The sequence below is a fragment of the Panicum virgatum genome, chromosome 1N (assembly GCF_016808335.1).
Source record: "Panicum virgatum strain AP13 chromosome 1N, P.virgatum_v5, whole genome shotgun sequence".
NCBI classification, from domain to species: Eukaryota; Viridiplantae; Streptophyta; class Magnoliopsida; order Poales; family Poaceae; genus Panicum; species Panicum virgatum.
The window spans coordinates 29,965,912-29,983,014 of record NC_053145.1 but is presented as its reverse complement, the minus strand read 5'-3'; the positions used below and the strand labels follow the sequence as shown (position 1 = coordinate 29,983,014).

Here is a 17,103-nt window from a genome sequence, read left to right as displayed (position 1 = left end):
CAAGGAACAATAAGCTTCAACTTGTGGTCTGGAGCGATTCAGCCGGACCCGCTAAGGAGAAGAGGTATGAGGGTAGAGGGTTTAACTCCAGATAGGTTTTCTAATTACTAAGCTATCCTGATAGATTACTAACTTGATCTGCTTTGGCGGCTTAAGAGAAGGACTCAGAAAGGGATGAGAAGGGAGTCCGACGTCCTTCAGCAACTAATGCTATGAAAGCATCCGAACGTGGTGGACTACAAAGGACGGACAAGGTTGTCACCACTTGCCGCCTACCACTCCGGTATCGTGGGGTGGAATACAACCCGAGATAGCTAACCAAGCCTGGGCACCACGCCCACAGCTATCGAGCTACTTACTCCTACTATGTACTAAGGCAGAAAGCAACCGCAAATAAGAAGAACTTGCTACATACACAGACTCAGGATCCCATAGATCAAAGAAAGTAACTAAACAAGTAACTTAAGTAAAAAGTAAAACTAGCAAGAAACTGAAGATAAACAAGGAACTTACTTGATTATAAATTCCCCTGAGGTGGGTACAATGTTGGGGTAAGGTCGAGAGAACTCGACTCCGCCCCTTTAGCCCGGCTTCCGCCAAAACTCTCACCTCACACTCTCCCTATTCTACTAGGATGAAGAACTAATTTTGAGGCTTCAAACTCCAAGTGGTGTGTGTTACAAGTGAGGTGAGGGGTCCTATTTATAGCTGCTCAAGGTCGGTGAAATGGTTAACCACTACAAGCCTACGCTACCTCTGTCTTGGCTTCAACTCCAAGCAAAAGGGCATCATCAGAGGCTATCAAGTGGGGCCGGGCGGCCTCCCCTAGGCCAGCCGGCCTGGGGGTGGCACCATGTGTCCACAGACTCTTTGTGGATGGCTCTGATCGCTTCTGGAGGTCGGTACTTCTGGAGGATTGTTCAACCGACATCTTCTTGGGCCGGTCGGCCTAAATGGGGCTGGGCGGCCTGGCTCTGGAGGCTTCTCGACCCTCTGTTGCACCGACACACTCCTCAACGATTGTAGATTACTCCTGTATGGGTAGTTATCTTGCTCTCTGATCATGGACCAAGATTCCACCATTTTGCATATGGGTTCAAGCCTTCCGATCCCAACTTCTATGTTCTGGGAAACTACCCATTGGATTGGGCTGAGTTCTCCCTCTATATGAGTTTGGTAAAGTTTCATGCCGAAATTCCACAATAAGTATGCCGGTCGGCCGGGCTCGGGCCTTCCGGTCCAAACAGTATCCGTTTTGGGTCAAATTTGGATATGTCGTTCCTCAGATCACATATACACCAAAAATTGTGGAACTCAGTAGATAAAATGGTTATGTCATGATTATGACCTATCTTTCATGAAATTAGGAGGAGTGTTGGCGGCGAAAATCACTGATATCGATCGCAAACACATGTGTTCAGTCAATGTGTTAACTTTGGTTGCGCAAGACAAATTTAGATGCAGAACAAGACTGGGACAAAGGAAAAAGGAAGCTAATTCATTAATTAATAATTACAAAGAGCTGATTAGGCTGTTACATTGGCTAAACATCCTAATCTGACTCCTCGCCGAAGACTCTACCGATCACCGCCTCTAGGCTGATGTCGTCGACAATGGCATGGGCAACCACGCTGAGGTCGTTGACAAGCTCGTCGAACTCCTCCCGTGCCTCGCCCTCGGGGAAGACCGGATGGAAGGTCCAGTAGTCGCTCCCAGACATGGTCGACACTATGGCGATGGCGATGGTGGCGCCTTGGTGGGCCCCATAGTCGGCGATCTCCCGAACGCAGATGGGAATGTTCCGCAGGCGGGCGACGACGGTGCCTCCTCGAGCATTCACCAACTCCGTTGCGGTGTGGGCTGCGTCGAGGAGGGCCTAGACCTAGGACTCCAAGTCTGAAAAGGGGAAGATTAGAAGCAAGAAACCAGAGCAACAGTGGGAACTGATGACCCTGGCGTCGGCGGTGGTGAGCTGGCCACAGATGATGGCTTGGTCGGTCTACGCCTCCTCGACTTAGCGGCGAGCTTCATCCCTCTCGCGGAGAAGGTCGCGGATGAGCCCCTGAGTACCCTCGTTGAGGGTGTGGAAGTTCTCTGACAGGTTGTGGGTGGCTTCGTCCCTGCAAGGATCAAGAAATGGTTAAAATCCTATCAAAACTGCAGCATTAGTCGTGGAGAGGAGAAGTATGTTACACATGGTGGGGCCGAAGAGATGGAGGCTGATCGGAGGGACCCTTGCCAGCACGCTTGCTGCCCACCATTGTTTTAGGTGAGAAGGACTGGGGTTTTTGGCTTAGGAAGATGAAAGAGGCAGAAGTGCTGTGGCCGATGGAAGCTTGGTGAACTTGCTGTACCGATGGGTACTATTTACAGATGAAGAGTGAAGAAGATGAATAAGCCGTGGGGATGATGAACGTCTTTTGCCCCTGAATTTAATTGGAGGAGCGTATGGGTGAAAAGACAGAAGTTGGATCGGCATATTCCGATTGTGTGGATGGGAAGGCAAAATGTGAAGGGCAAATAAGAGTTTTTAGCTCGCCGCCCTCATGGGGTACGAGGAGTGGTAGCATTGAGACGGCCATTCAGAAAAGCAATCATCACAGAAGTTAATTTCGAAGTAAAAGGTATTTCACTCCGAAATTGGGGGCATGTGTTGACACCGATTTTCGATGTGTCAGGATGAGTGTTGAAACGAAAAAAGGGTTGCTATTTGAAAGATTTGGCGAGAAGGATTAGATGATGGTTCATTGCCGATGGGAGGTTTTGTTGACCGGCAGGAAGATTGGATTGACCAAATCTTTGTGGACTCCGGTTTAGAAGGCGATATTTTTTTCAAGGAATTATTTTCCTTTTGCGCCAAGTATATGTTTACGATGATCGGCTAGGAATCGGTTAGCATGGAGTATAAATATGTGCCCATAGCCATTGTAGAAAGTTTGATACACATCCAATAAACAAAACCTTTACAATTTCCTGCACTTTTTACATTCTTTTCGGCAACTTCGCCACCCCTTTTTCTGTGAGTTCTTTCAAGCCGATCAAGGACGTCTCACATTCGAGCGACTTGGTTTGCTGGTAAGCTTTCATTTTTTACCGAATTTATCTAAGCTTTAGTTCAACCGGTGCATCACTGTTGCTTCGTTTAGATTTATTCACAATTTACTAATATTTGCTAGATCTATAGGTTTTCCTGTGGTTTTAGCTTATATCAAACCTATCCGTCTCATAATACGTTTAATCGGCTATTAGTTCTTTTGTTTTTGCTTTAAATCTAGTAGAGCCGATTAGATTTGTTGTGAGCTTACCTTTGCTTAAATCCATACATTTGTGGCTCATTACATCGTCTCTTGGCACGTGTCAGTTAGCTCTAGCCTAAGAGGGGGAGGGGGTGAATTAGGCACTCTAAAAACTAAGACCTATGGCTCCAACTAGTTTGCATAAAACTTAAACTAAAACATGCTATCTAGATGTGCAACTAGGTTGTTCTAGTGTGAAAACCCCTATCCCAAAAGAGTTTAGCAACATATAGCCTTTCCTATCAAAAAACTATTCTATGAAAGTAAAGGCACACAAATTGCTAGTATGAAAGGCGGAAGCTTAAAGAGCGGGATAGGAGATAGCAAACTCTTGACGCGGGTGTTTATCCCATGGTTCGGTTAGCCACAAAGGCACACCTACATCCACGTTGTTGTAGCACTCACTAAGAGTACTGCTACTCGGCCACCAAGTCTCTTCCGTGAACACAATCACGGTCACCTTGGCCCCGGGTTCCACTAAGGAGCTTCTCCACAAAGGATGGGGGTCTCCACGTCCCCCGCACAAAGATGTCGCCGCTCCACACCAAGTCGGAGGGTCGATGACGTTGCCGGCGAGCTTCACGCTCCAAGGTGCCGGCGCACCAAGCTCTTGTTTTGGTTCGCTAATGAACCACAGCACAAAGGCTTGAAGCCTTGCAATCTCACTCAAAGTGTGCTAAGGGCTAAGGATATGATCTTGATGCTTTTGTATGGCTTGGAGATGTTCTTGGGTGTGTGTGGGATGTCCAGCAACTCCAGCAATCTTCAAATGGCCGGGGTGAGGCGTATATATAGGCCACCAAGTCTTGTAGCTGTTGCTCCAACGGTTAGCTGAAAATCTGCGTATCACCGGAAGAACCGATGCCTCTGGCATGGGTAGCGTCGGTTCATCCGGTCACTCATAACCCGAAATAGTCGTTGAACTCCTGACAGCTGACGCAGTGATCACCGGTTGAACCGATGCTTTGTTTCGATGCATCACCGGTTCATCCGGTGCTTAAGGATCTTCTCCTGGGCGCTGACGTCATTACACCGATGGTATACTCCGATGCACCGTCGGTTGAACCGGTGCTGAAGAAACTTTTCTTGGGCACTTGACATCATCTCTGGTACACAGTACGCCCAATGCACCGATGCCCTTTCTTGGACCGTCGGTTCAACCGGTGCTTATAGGCTGACTTGGCTTCGATTCCCTTCTGCACCAAACATCCTAGCATCGGTTCTTCCGATAAGCGTCGGATGCACCGATGCTTAGGCATCGGTTCTTCCGGTGCTCCTGATCCGAAGCCTGAGAATGGTCATCTTAACAATCATATTAGTCCAAGTGTTGTGTTGTCATTCGATCACCAAAATCACTCGAAATGGCATAAATGGTGCCATGTTCATTTCAGTTGCTACCTGTATCGGTAGCTTCTTGCCGTTTCCCCACATATCACTTTAATACCTGTTTACTCTGTTCGATCTGTCGTTTTCTGTATCGGCAGCATCTTGCCGATACATTGCGTGAGAGTGATTCGGAAATCAAGTCGATACACTCTCGAATTTGACGGTTTATTGATTCCTTGTCAATTTACAGATCAAATTGACTGGCACGCCTCGGTTTGAAGCAGTTGCAGTCTAAGCTTGGCGAACGGTGCTCTCCGGCTTGGTGTGTCGATCTTTCACGTCAACACATCCCTGATGCCATCCCTATTCATGATGATTTGGGTCAGGCTGATCAGGGTGGTTCTTCATCTGGTGACGTTGATCCCGACCCGGTTGATGAGCCGCTGGTATCGGAGGATGACTTCACCAAGCAAAAGGGGCTCTACCGTCGTGTCTACGGCTTCACTATTTTGATTTGGCCCTTTTCTTATATTTCTTGGAACATTTTCCCATTGTTGACCTCTTGGGTTATTTGTGTAGGACCTTATCGAGGGGTCTAAGAAGAAATATGAAGAACTCTAGTTTGTTAGAGCTATACCCTGCTAAGGAGCATGCGAAGATGGTCCAGGAGTTGAAAGAACTAGAGGGTAGTCATCAGCATGAGCTAAATAAGCTCCAAGAACGACATATTGCCGAGCTCTAGACGCTCTGGGAGACCAAAAGCAAACTCTTGAAAGAGCAAAAAGGTATGCTCTTGCCCTTCTTGGTCCCCTTTGATCAAATCCATTGCCTTTTGTAACCTTGAAAGGAGTCGTATGAGCTTTGGTGCATCTTTACGCAGAGCTCAAGATCTTGCTAGAGGCCAAGGAAAATTTCCTTCTTGACTTGATGCTTGACGTATATCGTTATATAGATGCCAACGAGGTGATGGAGAAGAAGCTGAAAGGTGCTGATCTTCAGATGGAGGAATTCATGAAGAAGATAGAGTTGTAATCGGCTGAACTTGAGGACCTCAAGAAAATCAGGGATGCGACTGCAAGTCTTGTCGCTCTTGTTGCCAAGGGCTCGGGGGGCCACAAGACTCTATTGCAACGTCTGTAGGAGGTTCCCCCAAAGTTCTTGGCATACATGACAGATACCACGAAGTCGTATGTGTTGACTGCTCTTGGGCTTCTGAAGTCCTGGTATGGCGAGACTGACTTGTAGCTACTGACTGGTGGCATAGCAGTTGATTGCTCAGATGAGCTCTTAGAAGAGTACTTGAAGGAAGCCCGGCCTGTGGCCAAGAAAATTGTTGATGATATTGAGCAGCAGGAGTAGGGCCATGGTTGTACTGAATCTTTTGTACTAGACTATTTTCCCACTTTGTTTTATTGCTTTCACTCGAGTGGTTGTTGTCTGACTCCTCTTTTTCGCTAAGAGTTTGTGCAGTGTGTGTACTCGTGGGTTTCACCTAGAGTTGTTAGTTTATAGTTCGTCGAACGTGGGACTACCCGGGTGCCTTGTTTGTGACAAGCCCTCGGAGCTCAGCCGAAAGGAGGAGTTTGGGAACTCATTAGACGTGGGACTGCCCGGGTGCCTTGTTCGTGACAAGCACTCGGAGCCCAGCCGAAAGGAGGAATTTGGAACGCGTTGGATGTGGGGCTGCCTGAGTGCCTTGTTCGTGACAAGCACTAGGAGCCCAGCCAAAAGGAAGAGTTTGGGAACTCGTCGACGTGGGACTGCCCGGGTGCCTTGTTCCTGAAAAGCACTCAGAGCCCAGCCGAAAGAAGGAGTTTGGGAACTCGTCGGACATGGGATTGCCCAGGTGCCTTGTTTGTGACAAGCACTCTGTTGACATTTCTTAACGCAATCACTAGGAACGGTTAAATCCCTAGTAATGACACCATAAATGCCAAGGGGGTATGTCTTAACGATTATAGAAAGGATCTGCAAGCGCACGGATATACTGTTGTAGCATTTCATCCGGAAGTATTAGGGGTATTGCTATTTATATTTTCCTAAGGGATGGCATGGTGTGTAAAGGTGTTTACTAGATACAAAAGCAAGACAGAGTGAAATAAGTTGTAGACTACATATCATACAGGGGTAAGTCAAGATAAATGGATAACAAGGGTAATGTGACACACACGTATCAGCCATCCCTCGAGATAAAGAATAAACGAAAACAGCTTGTACGACTATTCATACATAAGCATGGGTTATATTAGTCACATGCTTAGAGCTGCAGGTGCCCGGAAATTAAGGATATCGTGGAGAATGTCCCGCACTAGAGTACATCCAGTCCCGTTATATCTTTGCGTGAACTTCTACACAGTACAAGAATGTTGAGGACTACACTAACCATGAAGCAGCTTCATTGCGGACCAAACGGGGCTGTCACCACCCGCGGTCTACCTCCAGTCAATCTGTAGAACACTGTCATATCTGAAGGATCCGCATACCCGGGCACCACGCCCGTGTATGAGGTCACTACCCTAGTGCTCCCGGGTCTCCCACCATTCGGATGGACAAGTAAAATGCTAAGGCAAGCCCGAAAGCACAACGAACCAACATCCTTACCCAGATCATATGGTCAAAGCAAGCAACCATGATAACTTATGAATAAGCAGAACATGGCAAGGCAAGCTATCAAGATTGCTAAGCAACCATGAACTAACTCTGTATGAAAAGTGTCACGACAGTCGGAATACGTAGTCATATCGGAGGCCGAGGAATCCTCAACGACCTCCAAGATGACTGGATTCGCTAGAGAGCTGAAGTACTAGCTTATCTCCACTACCCTAAGGAGTACAAGTCAAGAGAGTGTGAGGGAGAGAGGCTTCAAGTGTTGTGTGTGTGAATTGAGAATGGGAGGCCTCATTTTATAGCTCTTGAGGTCGGTTCCCGCCGTCTCCCCACATGGAAACATAGATAACCGACGTTAGGCGGTTCAGATCGCGCTTCCCGCCAAGACGCACCTGGATGTCCTTCAGGGCAGGTTCGCCCCCTTTGCCGCCTCTCGCCACCGACTTTGACTGTGTCAATGAAAGGTGGGTCCTTGTCTTGGATATGTGTGTGCTGAAGCTTTATACGTCGGTTTGATCTGTCATGTGGGCCTTCTCTTGGATGTTTGACGCAGGATATGATCTTTTGTGGTTTCTGCTGCATCTTCTTCGTGTTTTCGTCTTATTCTGGGCTTGTACTCCTAAAATGGTAAAATCTCCAAAACAACTATGGAGCTAGGTTAGTGATACAAATAAGCGAGTAAGAGGTATGGTTTTTCTTCTTTTGTCAGTATAGTTGACAGTCGGATTTCACACTTAAGGACCATCAACAACACCCCCAAGCTAGCCTTTTGCTCATCCCAACTTATACCTTAGGCACAATCAATTGCTCTCATTCTAATTTTGAATAAGTTGGCCTTGATCTTACCTATTACTTTACTTCTATGGGGCTTATAGCTTTACCTCATCTTTGGTGGTTGAGAGTTAGAACGGGATCATAGAGTGCTCATATTTCTTTTTCCTTAGTTCAACCATCATTCCGGAGGTTTTGTAAAGTTTTTTAAATGAAATTTACAAAGTTCCTCAGATGATCTCACGGATCGCTCAATGCGTATGATTCCTTACCAAGGCATTTCTATTGTGCCTTTCTTCCTCGTCCTATTTCTAATGGCTTTGTTTTTGTGCAGCTGTAGGTATGGAGGAGCTAAAGGCATACTTGCTTCTCATATTTTACTGAGTCAAAGACCGGATCCAAAGGAGAAAGAAGTCATAAACCTTGATCAAGATGTGCAAGTGTGTGGATATTTTTGGTGGATTGTGTACGAACTCCTTTTTTTGAACCAACTCTCTCCTTTTTCTCCTTGGAACATCGGCTGTCTCTTTTCTTCCCCTTTTTTTTGACATGCTTTGTGAGCATGTGGCATATCTTCTTTGGGCATGCATCTTTTCTTTCTCTCTTTTTTTTATCATGCTTTGAGCATGTTTATTATGTATATATTGGGATCCTGCGTCATGTCATCCTGCCAGGTAAACAAGAAATGCTATGCCTTCAGGCCTCCTCGCATGGAACAAGAGGGATGGTTAGCGAATGGCAATTATACAAATGCAACCCCACATTGGGTAGCAGAATCTCATTTGGGCCTTTCTTGACTGTGTGACATTGGGTCAAATAAGCCTCGTCGATAAATGTGCAGTCACCTTCAATGAAAGGAATAGCATTCCCATCTAAGGCACCGACACGAGAAGCGATATGAGTAATCAAAGAAGTACACTCAATAGGACCCGTCGTCTTGAAATTTGTAAGCCACTGCTTAACCAAAGCCATTGCAAGGGATATTTTGATTTTGTTGACCATGGCATATAAGATGATCAACTCATCATTGCGCACAGGCGAACATCATCTCTTGGAAAGAGAGTGATGGCTAACCATTTGTGCATCAAACGAAGAGTTAGATTATTTATGTCGTTACACCGAGGTGCAAACTGCCATGGACAACTTGTCCTGAGACCTGACCCTAAAATTCATGATGATTAAAACCGCGGCAATCTTGTTCAAGGGAAATTGGCCAACGCTTGTTGAAATCGAGGTGGATAGCAAATGTTTTCCAAGAAAGAAACTACTCCTTCAAGAAAAGTCAAAAGTAAACCCCATTTTCCACCTCCCAAAGAGTGCAAAGAAATTGGATGGTGAGGAGTCGAGAACCATAATCCTCAATAGGCATAAAGTTGTCCCATCCAATTGCATGCCAAACATTAGCAAAGTCTACGTCCATACCTATTTTGGCGAGGAGTTCCAGATCGAAAGCTCGAGTGTGGGCGAAGCTTCGATTTTAAGGATGGCGTAGCCTTGTTATTCATGATCATCTTTGCAAGTCAAGGTAGGGTGCATCATCTTCATCAATTTCCAAAGCCTTGGCTTGCAGTTCGGCTAGCACTTCGGTGTGTTGTTCTTGTTCTTCCTCATAGTCCATCGTGCTTGGGCTTGGCGTAGGTTCAGAGGTGTGGTGAGAGCTTGGGCCACCCCGCGAACGGGAGATTCCACCCGTCACCTTTTTGAATGCGCCGGAGACCTTCCGCCCTATTCTTTTCATGTTTGGACAAGAACTAACCTGAACAACTCGAATCGGGTTATGTTAGTGAAATTGAAATGAAAGTTCTTACCCCGAGAGTTGTTTCTCCATGTATATGGATTTTCTTGCAGCAAGGAAATGAGAGAGAGAGGTTTCTTGAAATCAAATTTGAGCACCAAAGCAATGAAACCCCGAGAGCAAAGTTTGAGAGAGTGTGAGAGGGAGCGAGTGAGTCGGAGTTGAGTGTGTGAGCTCAACACCCATCCCTCGGCCTCTATTTAAATAGCAGAAGCCCGAACACGATGGGAGGAGGCAGGCCACGATGGCTAGTGACCGTTGGAGCTTGTGGGGCCCAGGAGCCGTTGGTCCTGGGTCGCCGACCTAGATGTTCGGCCGAACCCCTAGTGGCCCCATAGGCTGACAGCATTGGCCCACCAGCTCTCTAATGGCTAAATTCTTTCACGCCTGGGTGCTGGGTTAAAACCTGCTCCAAAAGATGTTCAAAATATTTTTTTCAAAGGATTTTTATGCTTAGACATATTTTCAGGTTTTTTTGCAAAAGGGTAAAAAGTGCTAGAGAAATTCCAGCATGCAAGGGTGGTTTGAAAAATCAAATATGCAGTGGGAGAAATTCAAATTCGAGAAAAGTAAATTTGTGGAAAATTAAATATGAAATAAGTACCAATTTACCTTCGGCAAGGGCTCGTCGCTTTGAGTCTCATGAGTGGGACCTTTCTCCTGCGTGACTTACATTCGTCGTCTCATCCTGGAGAAGTGGACGAAGACTCGCTCTCCACGTTACGCCACACCTTCTTCGAATTTCTTCTTTTGGACTGTGTGGTCGAAGGTTCTTCTGGCTATGGTTCTGGTGTACCCTAGAGTGGGCTTCCATCATGAGCCTGCTAGATCACGAAACATTGCTCTTTCATGTACAAAAATTTTAAAAATATATTGTCGACCCCAATGCGGAATCGGATTTCTCCGGTTCCAACATCGATCCTTGCCCTGACGTCTTTCGGGAAGGGTCGTCCAAGAATGAGCTATACACCCAGGTCCCCCTCCATGTCGAGGACAATGAAATCAGCAAGGATGAAGGAGTTTTTGACTCCTACGAGCATGTTTTTGACAATCCCCTCGCGATGTCAGACTGTGGAATCTGCGAGCTACATGAGCATACGGGTCTGGGTAAGAACAAGATATCATAGTTGCTCAATGATTACCTTGGGCATGATGTTCACACTTACCCCGAAGGTCGCAGAGGGACCGATTGTAGAAGCCATCAAAGATGGAGCAGCTGATCATTGGCACCCCTGGATCTCCATGTAGTTTGCTGTCAGTCTTCCCCACAAGTTCATTTTTTAACGTACGAATCTTCCTGCATTGTTAGTGCGTGGTGCCCGCCGGAAAGAGTTGCCCCATCCGGTAGACACCATGTTTACATTTTCAACGGGAGATTCGGGTTGCCCCGGAATCTTCCTGGACTCAACAGCAGGAACAGCGACAACAATTTGAGCCAATTGTGTTTCAATCATTTCATTGAAACTCAGTTGACTTTTTAGCGTAGAATAAAGAGTTTCAAGTCTTACATTTATGCTTTCCAAAGTTTTATCATTGGCCGCAAGCTTTTTATTTAAAGATTCATTAATTTTAGCATGGCCAAAAACAAGATCTTTCAAGGAGGGTTGATTTGAACTGAAATTTGAATTGAAGTTTGAGTTGTAGCTGTTACCTCCTCCTTGGTACTTGGGGCGTGACTGGTTCCACACCTGGCCTTCTTGTGGACGGTACCCGTTTTTATTGTTGTTCATGAAGATTACTTCTTCACGGGTCTTGGGGAAGTCATTCCCCGAGTGTCCACCATCACCACAGACTTCGCATGCTGAGTGTGAGCACATGGTATGGATGGGAGCGAACAACTGTTGTTTGTTCCCTTTGTCTAGTTTCTTCAGTAGGTCCATCCTTGCGGCGAGCATGTCTACCTCCTTGACAGTATGCATACCCTTGGTTCTGGGCTGGGAACACTCCTTGTTCCAGCCCTGGTTAGAGACCATCTTCTCAATCAAGGTCGTAGACTCGGTAATCGTGAGGTCGAGGAAGGCTCCTCTAGCAGCAGCATCTAGGTTGGCCATGGATGTTGGTGTCAATCCATTGTAGAAGCTTTGGAGGACGAGCCAGTCGTCCATCCCTTGATGAGGACAGGCGAGGATGTATTCTTGCAGTCTCTCCCATGCTTCTGGGATGGTTTCCATCCCTGTCTGCTGGAAACTCAATATTTTCCTGTGATGGGCATTGGTCTTGCATAATAGAAAGAATTTGGTGAGAAACGCCATGGAACACTTGTCCCATGTGCTGACAGCTTCTTTGTTCTTGTAAAATGATTGTTTTGCCTTTCCCAGCAAGGAAAAGGGAAACAAACGGAGCTTGATGATGTCAGCTTTGATGCCCCTGATGGTTATGGTTTCACACAGCTCTAGGACTGGAGGTGGGCGTTGGCATCCTCGTTTGGCTTGCCACAGAATGGGATAGCCTTCACCATGTTGATGAGACTCGTCTTGAGTTCGAAGTTCACATCCCCAACATAATTGTTGGGTCCAGTCGCCACATTGGCGGTGGAGGGGATGGAGAAGTCACGAAGAGTCTTTTCAGCCATAGCGATCGTTGGTGCTGAAGTGACTAGTTCGCTTGCCGAGAGGATGATCTGAGAAGAGTCGATGCGAGGTCGGACCCTTCTCACAAGCTTTTCCGGATCCTCAACGAAGTTTGTCAGTAAGGAGAAACCGGTCATACACTATCCCGTTTTCCTCCAATATAGGAGAAAACAAAAGGCAACATTAGTCTGTATGCGCAGTAGCTAATTCTTATTCACATTGACATGTTTATGTCTTAGTAAATCATTTACACCAGTGCCATCCCCGGCAATGGCACAAAAAAATGCTTGTTGACATTCCTTAATGCAATCACTAGGAACTATTAAGTCCCTAGTAACGATGCTAGAAATGCCAAGGCGGTATGTCTTAATGATTACAGAAAGGATCGGCAAGCACACGGATATACCATTGTAGCATTTCACCCGGAAGTATTCATAGTACCGTTATTTATATTTTCCCAAGGGATGGTGTGGTATATAAAGGTGTCTACTAGATACAAAAGCATGACCGAATGAAATAAGTTGTAGACTACAAATCATACAGGGTTAAGTCAAGATAAATGGATAACGAGGGTAATGTGACATACACATATCAGCCATCTCTCAAGATAAAGAATAGATTAATACACCTAAGGTTAGTGGGAGCATAGGCATACAACAAGAGTCCTAGTATGACTATTCATACATAAGCAAGGGTTATATTAGTCACATGTATAGAGCTGCATGTGCCGGAAAATTAGGGATATCGGGGAGAATGTCCCGCACTGGAGTACATCCAGTCCCGTTACATCTTTGCATGAACTCCTACAAAGTACCCAAACGTCGGGAACTACACTAACCATGAAGCAGCTTCGTGGCGGACCAAACGGGGTTGTCACCACCCACGGTCTACCCCAGTCAATCTATGAGGCATTGTCATATCCGAAGGATCCCGCACACCCAGGCACCACGCCCGTGTATGAGGTCACTACCCTAGCGCCCCCGAGTCTCCCACACTTCGGATGGACAAGTAATGCGCTAAGGCAAGCCCAAAAGTACAACGAACTGACATCCCTCCACTTTTGTAAGCCACCTCAGAGGAATGAAGCATCTTCGTAGTGAAGTTCCTCGTCTCTTATCGGTATCTCGCTAGTCTTCCTCTTTACTTCAGTTATTTGTTTACTTTCTGTCTTTGATCTGCGGGATCCCTAGTCTACATAAGTAGCAAGTTCTACTTATTTGAGAGTACTTTCTGTCTTGCCGGGAGGCAGGGGTACATAACTCGATAGTGTTAGGCATGGTGTCTAGACTTGGTCAGTTACATAGGGTTGTGTTCCACCCCACGGCACCGCAGTGGTAGGTGGCAGGTGGTGACAGCCCTGTCCGTCCTTTGTAGTCCACCACGTTCGGGTGTTTTCATAGCAGTAGGATTGCCAAAAGTATGTTGGGCCCCTTCTCACCCCTGTCTGAGCCCTTCGCTTAGGCTGCCGAAGCAGATCAAGATAGTTTAGTTGCAAGTCTTCTGGGTAATGAGTTGGCTAACCGACGTTATTCCCTCTGCCCACTTACCTCTCTTCCCCTGGTGGGTCCGGTTGAACTAGTTTTAGGTCTGGTCGCGCTTTATTGTTCCCCGTGGATTCGATACCCTGGAATACTCCATGGTGAAAGCTACATCGGTCTCTGTGCACTTGCGGAGTAATTCGTTTAAGCTAAAGAGTGCCGACAAACTTTTTGGCGCCGTTGCCGGGGAATGGTAGCAACACTAGTCTAGAATTCGTTCAGTTGTACACCTTTCCGCCCATCCACATGGAGTTCTACTCCTAGTTATCCGGCAGTTCCATCCCGTGAGTATTTGGAACGGACACCACCCTACCACCCCACTTATCTGATGGTTACGAGACCAGTCCCAGTCTCGCAGCCATGGTTCGCGCATAGTCCTTCTCTATGAGAAAGGACTAGTATCCATATCCTCACCTGCTAGAATTCAACCATACCCGGTTCAAACCAAAACACCTTACGGTGAAGCTCTCCCCATTCTCCCTGACGGGCGAAGCGAAAATTTGGTACGACCAGATGGCAGGGAGAGTCGAAGGAGATTGGATCAAGTTGATGGATGAAATTTTGCTTCCCTACTACCAAAGTGTTCGCACTTGGAATAGCATGGGAAAGATCTTTGCTAATGGCAAAATCCGGGACACCTCATCATATTCCGGAAGATGCTAAAACAACATTTCATTGGTTTTCGGAGCCCTTTTTCCACCCAGACCAACTGACCACTCTATCAGCTGCATCCTCTCACCTCCACCACACATAGTGGAAATTACTAAACCAATCAAGTCCACAGATCATGAGCCACTCTTTGATGATATGCCAATGCTCATCATAATCTCGGCCATGTTCCAAACATTCCGAAGGAGCATAAGTGCATATGCTCAAGATCTGAGACATTCATTCCAGATGCTACATCATAGATTGAGGGTCTTACTGTGATCACTAGCAAGGAATGGATAGAGGAAGCGGAATTCAATTCCTGAAAACTCCTCTGCACTATTGGGGATGCTGTTGTACCACAAGAGATCTTCTATGGTCCGAAGGAACTTGTGTCCTTCTCCCGTAAGCACCTGAAGTGGATCGACGGCCAAATGATGGAAAGTAAGAAGATTTCCCCTATTATGTCCCTGAAGATGGGGCATAACAAGAACTTTCTGGATTTCCACATCTTCAATATCCCTGAAGGTGATAAGTTCTCTTGATCGGTCAGCAAATAGGGCCACTTGTCAACTCCAATGGATTCCGAGCTACTCTTCATAGCTCGAGGTTGACAAAGAGATGATCCCGGTCAGTCTAGTCCGTTCAGGCAATACAAAGGGGATAGCGATGCAAAATCACAAGGAAAAGAAGAAAAAAAATTGCAGCAGATGTGATTTATGATCAACTGCAGGAAAGAACAAAGGGGAACCAGCAATTAGACAAGACTCAACGGATTAAAACTCGAAGCTGCAAACTAAGTTCAGATGCAAAATTTAAATGATAGGTAATATAATCTGCTAGTGGTGTGGTTATTTGTGGACTATAGGACAAGGAACAAACTATCCTACCAAAATAAGAACGATCCTACCGAGTAAACAGAGGCTCTGATACCAGATGATGGGCACACGTCTAGGGAACACGTGTGACGAATAGTTGTGTCCCGATCTTCTCGAAGGATCTGCGATCTTGATAAATTGTCGCTGTGTGACCTGGTGAAGAGGCAATGCACCGCGAGGCTGTCCACGCGACGAACTACCGAGACAATCACCCTTCCACGTACCGACGAACAACCCACGCAATCACGCCTTATAGATGTGAAGGCACAAACTGGGTGAACCGCAGTTCGGCGTTCTACAACTCCCTCAGGAATCGAAAGAACAAGTTTGCAAGCCTCTCGAGACTCACGCTGGAACAAGAATTCCAAGAGTTGTTACTTCTGAAATTGCAATCACGAGTTACTGTTCACGTCGTCCATTACAGGGATATATATCAGTAGTGGAGTTTCAGTTTGGTGGAAAGTAATTGAGAACATGTAGTGCAAAGTTGCAGCACTACTTTTATTAATAACGAAGCCTAGTGGGGCGCCTGGCTGGTTGGTAGTCTCTGCATGCAGGCTGGCGCGTGCGTGGACAGCAACCCAGTTGCTGGTTGCATGGGTTCCTAACTCCTGAATTATTTGCTTGCACTTCAACGGCTGATATTCGTGGTAGCTGAATGGCCTTTCTTCTTTCATGCACGTCCAGGTTCCTGGCATATATTTGGTGGGCAGAATCCATCATCATCCCATGCTTGTTCATGTACTCCACCATTCCTAAGAACATTGAAACAAGTACTCAAAAGCATAGGTTCATTCAATGTAATCTGATTATTAAGCATAAGGTTAGCGTTCACCTCAGAATGAATGTCCTTCTCCAATTGTTTAGTTCTACTCCTTGTAATTGGACCAGCTATATCAAGTGTAGTTTCATTTGGAGATGAGTGAATGCTAGGAATGTCCTCATTAGCCTCCCCTTCTTGAGAAGGAGTCATCCTCGACTCAGGCTCACCAACAAATGGAAGCAAGTCCTTGACATTGAATGTTGTACTCACATTGGAATATTCAGGTGGCAGCTCAATTTTGTAAGCATTATCATTTATCTTTTGTAAAACCTTGAATGGACCATCACCACTAGGAGATAACTTACTCTTGCGCTATTGGGGAAAACGATCCTTGCGTAGATGCAACCATACAAGATCGCCTGGCTGAAATGTAACCTTCTTCTTACCTTTGTTTGCTTGCTTTACATATTGTGCTGATTTCTGCTCAATATTCTTTCTTGTCTCCGCATGTAACCGCTTGATAAACTCCAATCTTTTCGTGGCATCCAAGTTAACTTGTTCCTGTAATGGTAAAGGCAAAAGATCCATGGGAGTATGCGGTTTAAACCCATAAACAATTTCAAATGGACAAGAGTTTGTTGTAGAATGGACTGCCCTATTATAAGCAAATTCAACATGTGGAAGGCAGTCTTCCTAGAGCTTTAAATTCTTCTTCAACACAGCACGCAACATGGTTGACAAAGTACGGTTGACAACTTCAGTTTGCCCATCCGTTTATGGATGACAAGTGGTTGAAAATAACAACTTTGTGCCAAGCTTAGCCCACAATGTCTTCCAAAAGTAGCTGAGAAATTTGGTATCCCGGTCTAAAACAATAGTCTTTGGAACTCCATGTAAACGAACGATCTCCC

General features: G+C 46.1%; 1 non-coding gene across 1 annotated transcript; it reads left to right on the top strand.

The window, feature by feature from the left end:
- Window positions 1-11,898: 11,898 nt before the first annotated feature.
- Window positions 11,899-12,005, top strand: LOC120657929. The gene has a single exon (XR_005668458.1). It is a non-coding gene; the product is annotated as a small nucleolar RNA R71 (small nucleolar RNA).
- Window positions 12,006-17,103: the final 5,098 nt, after the last annotated feature.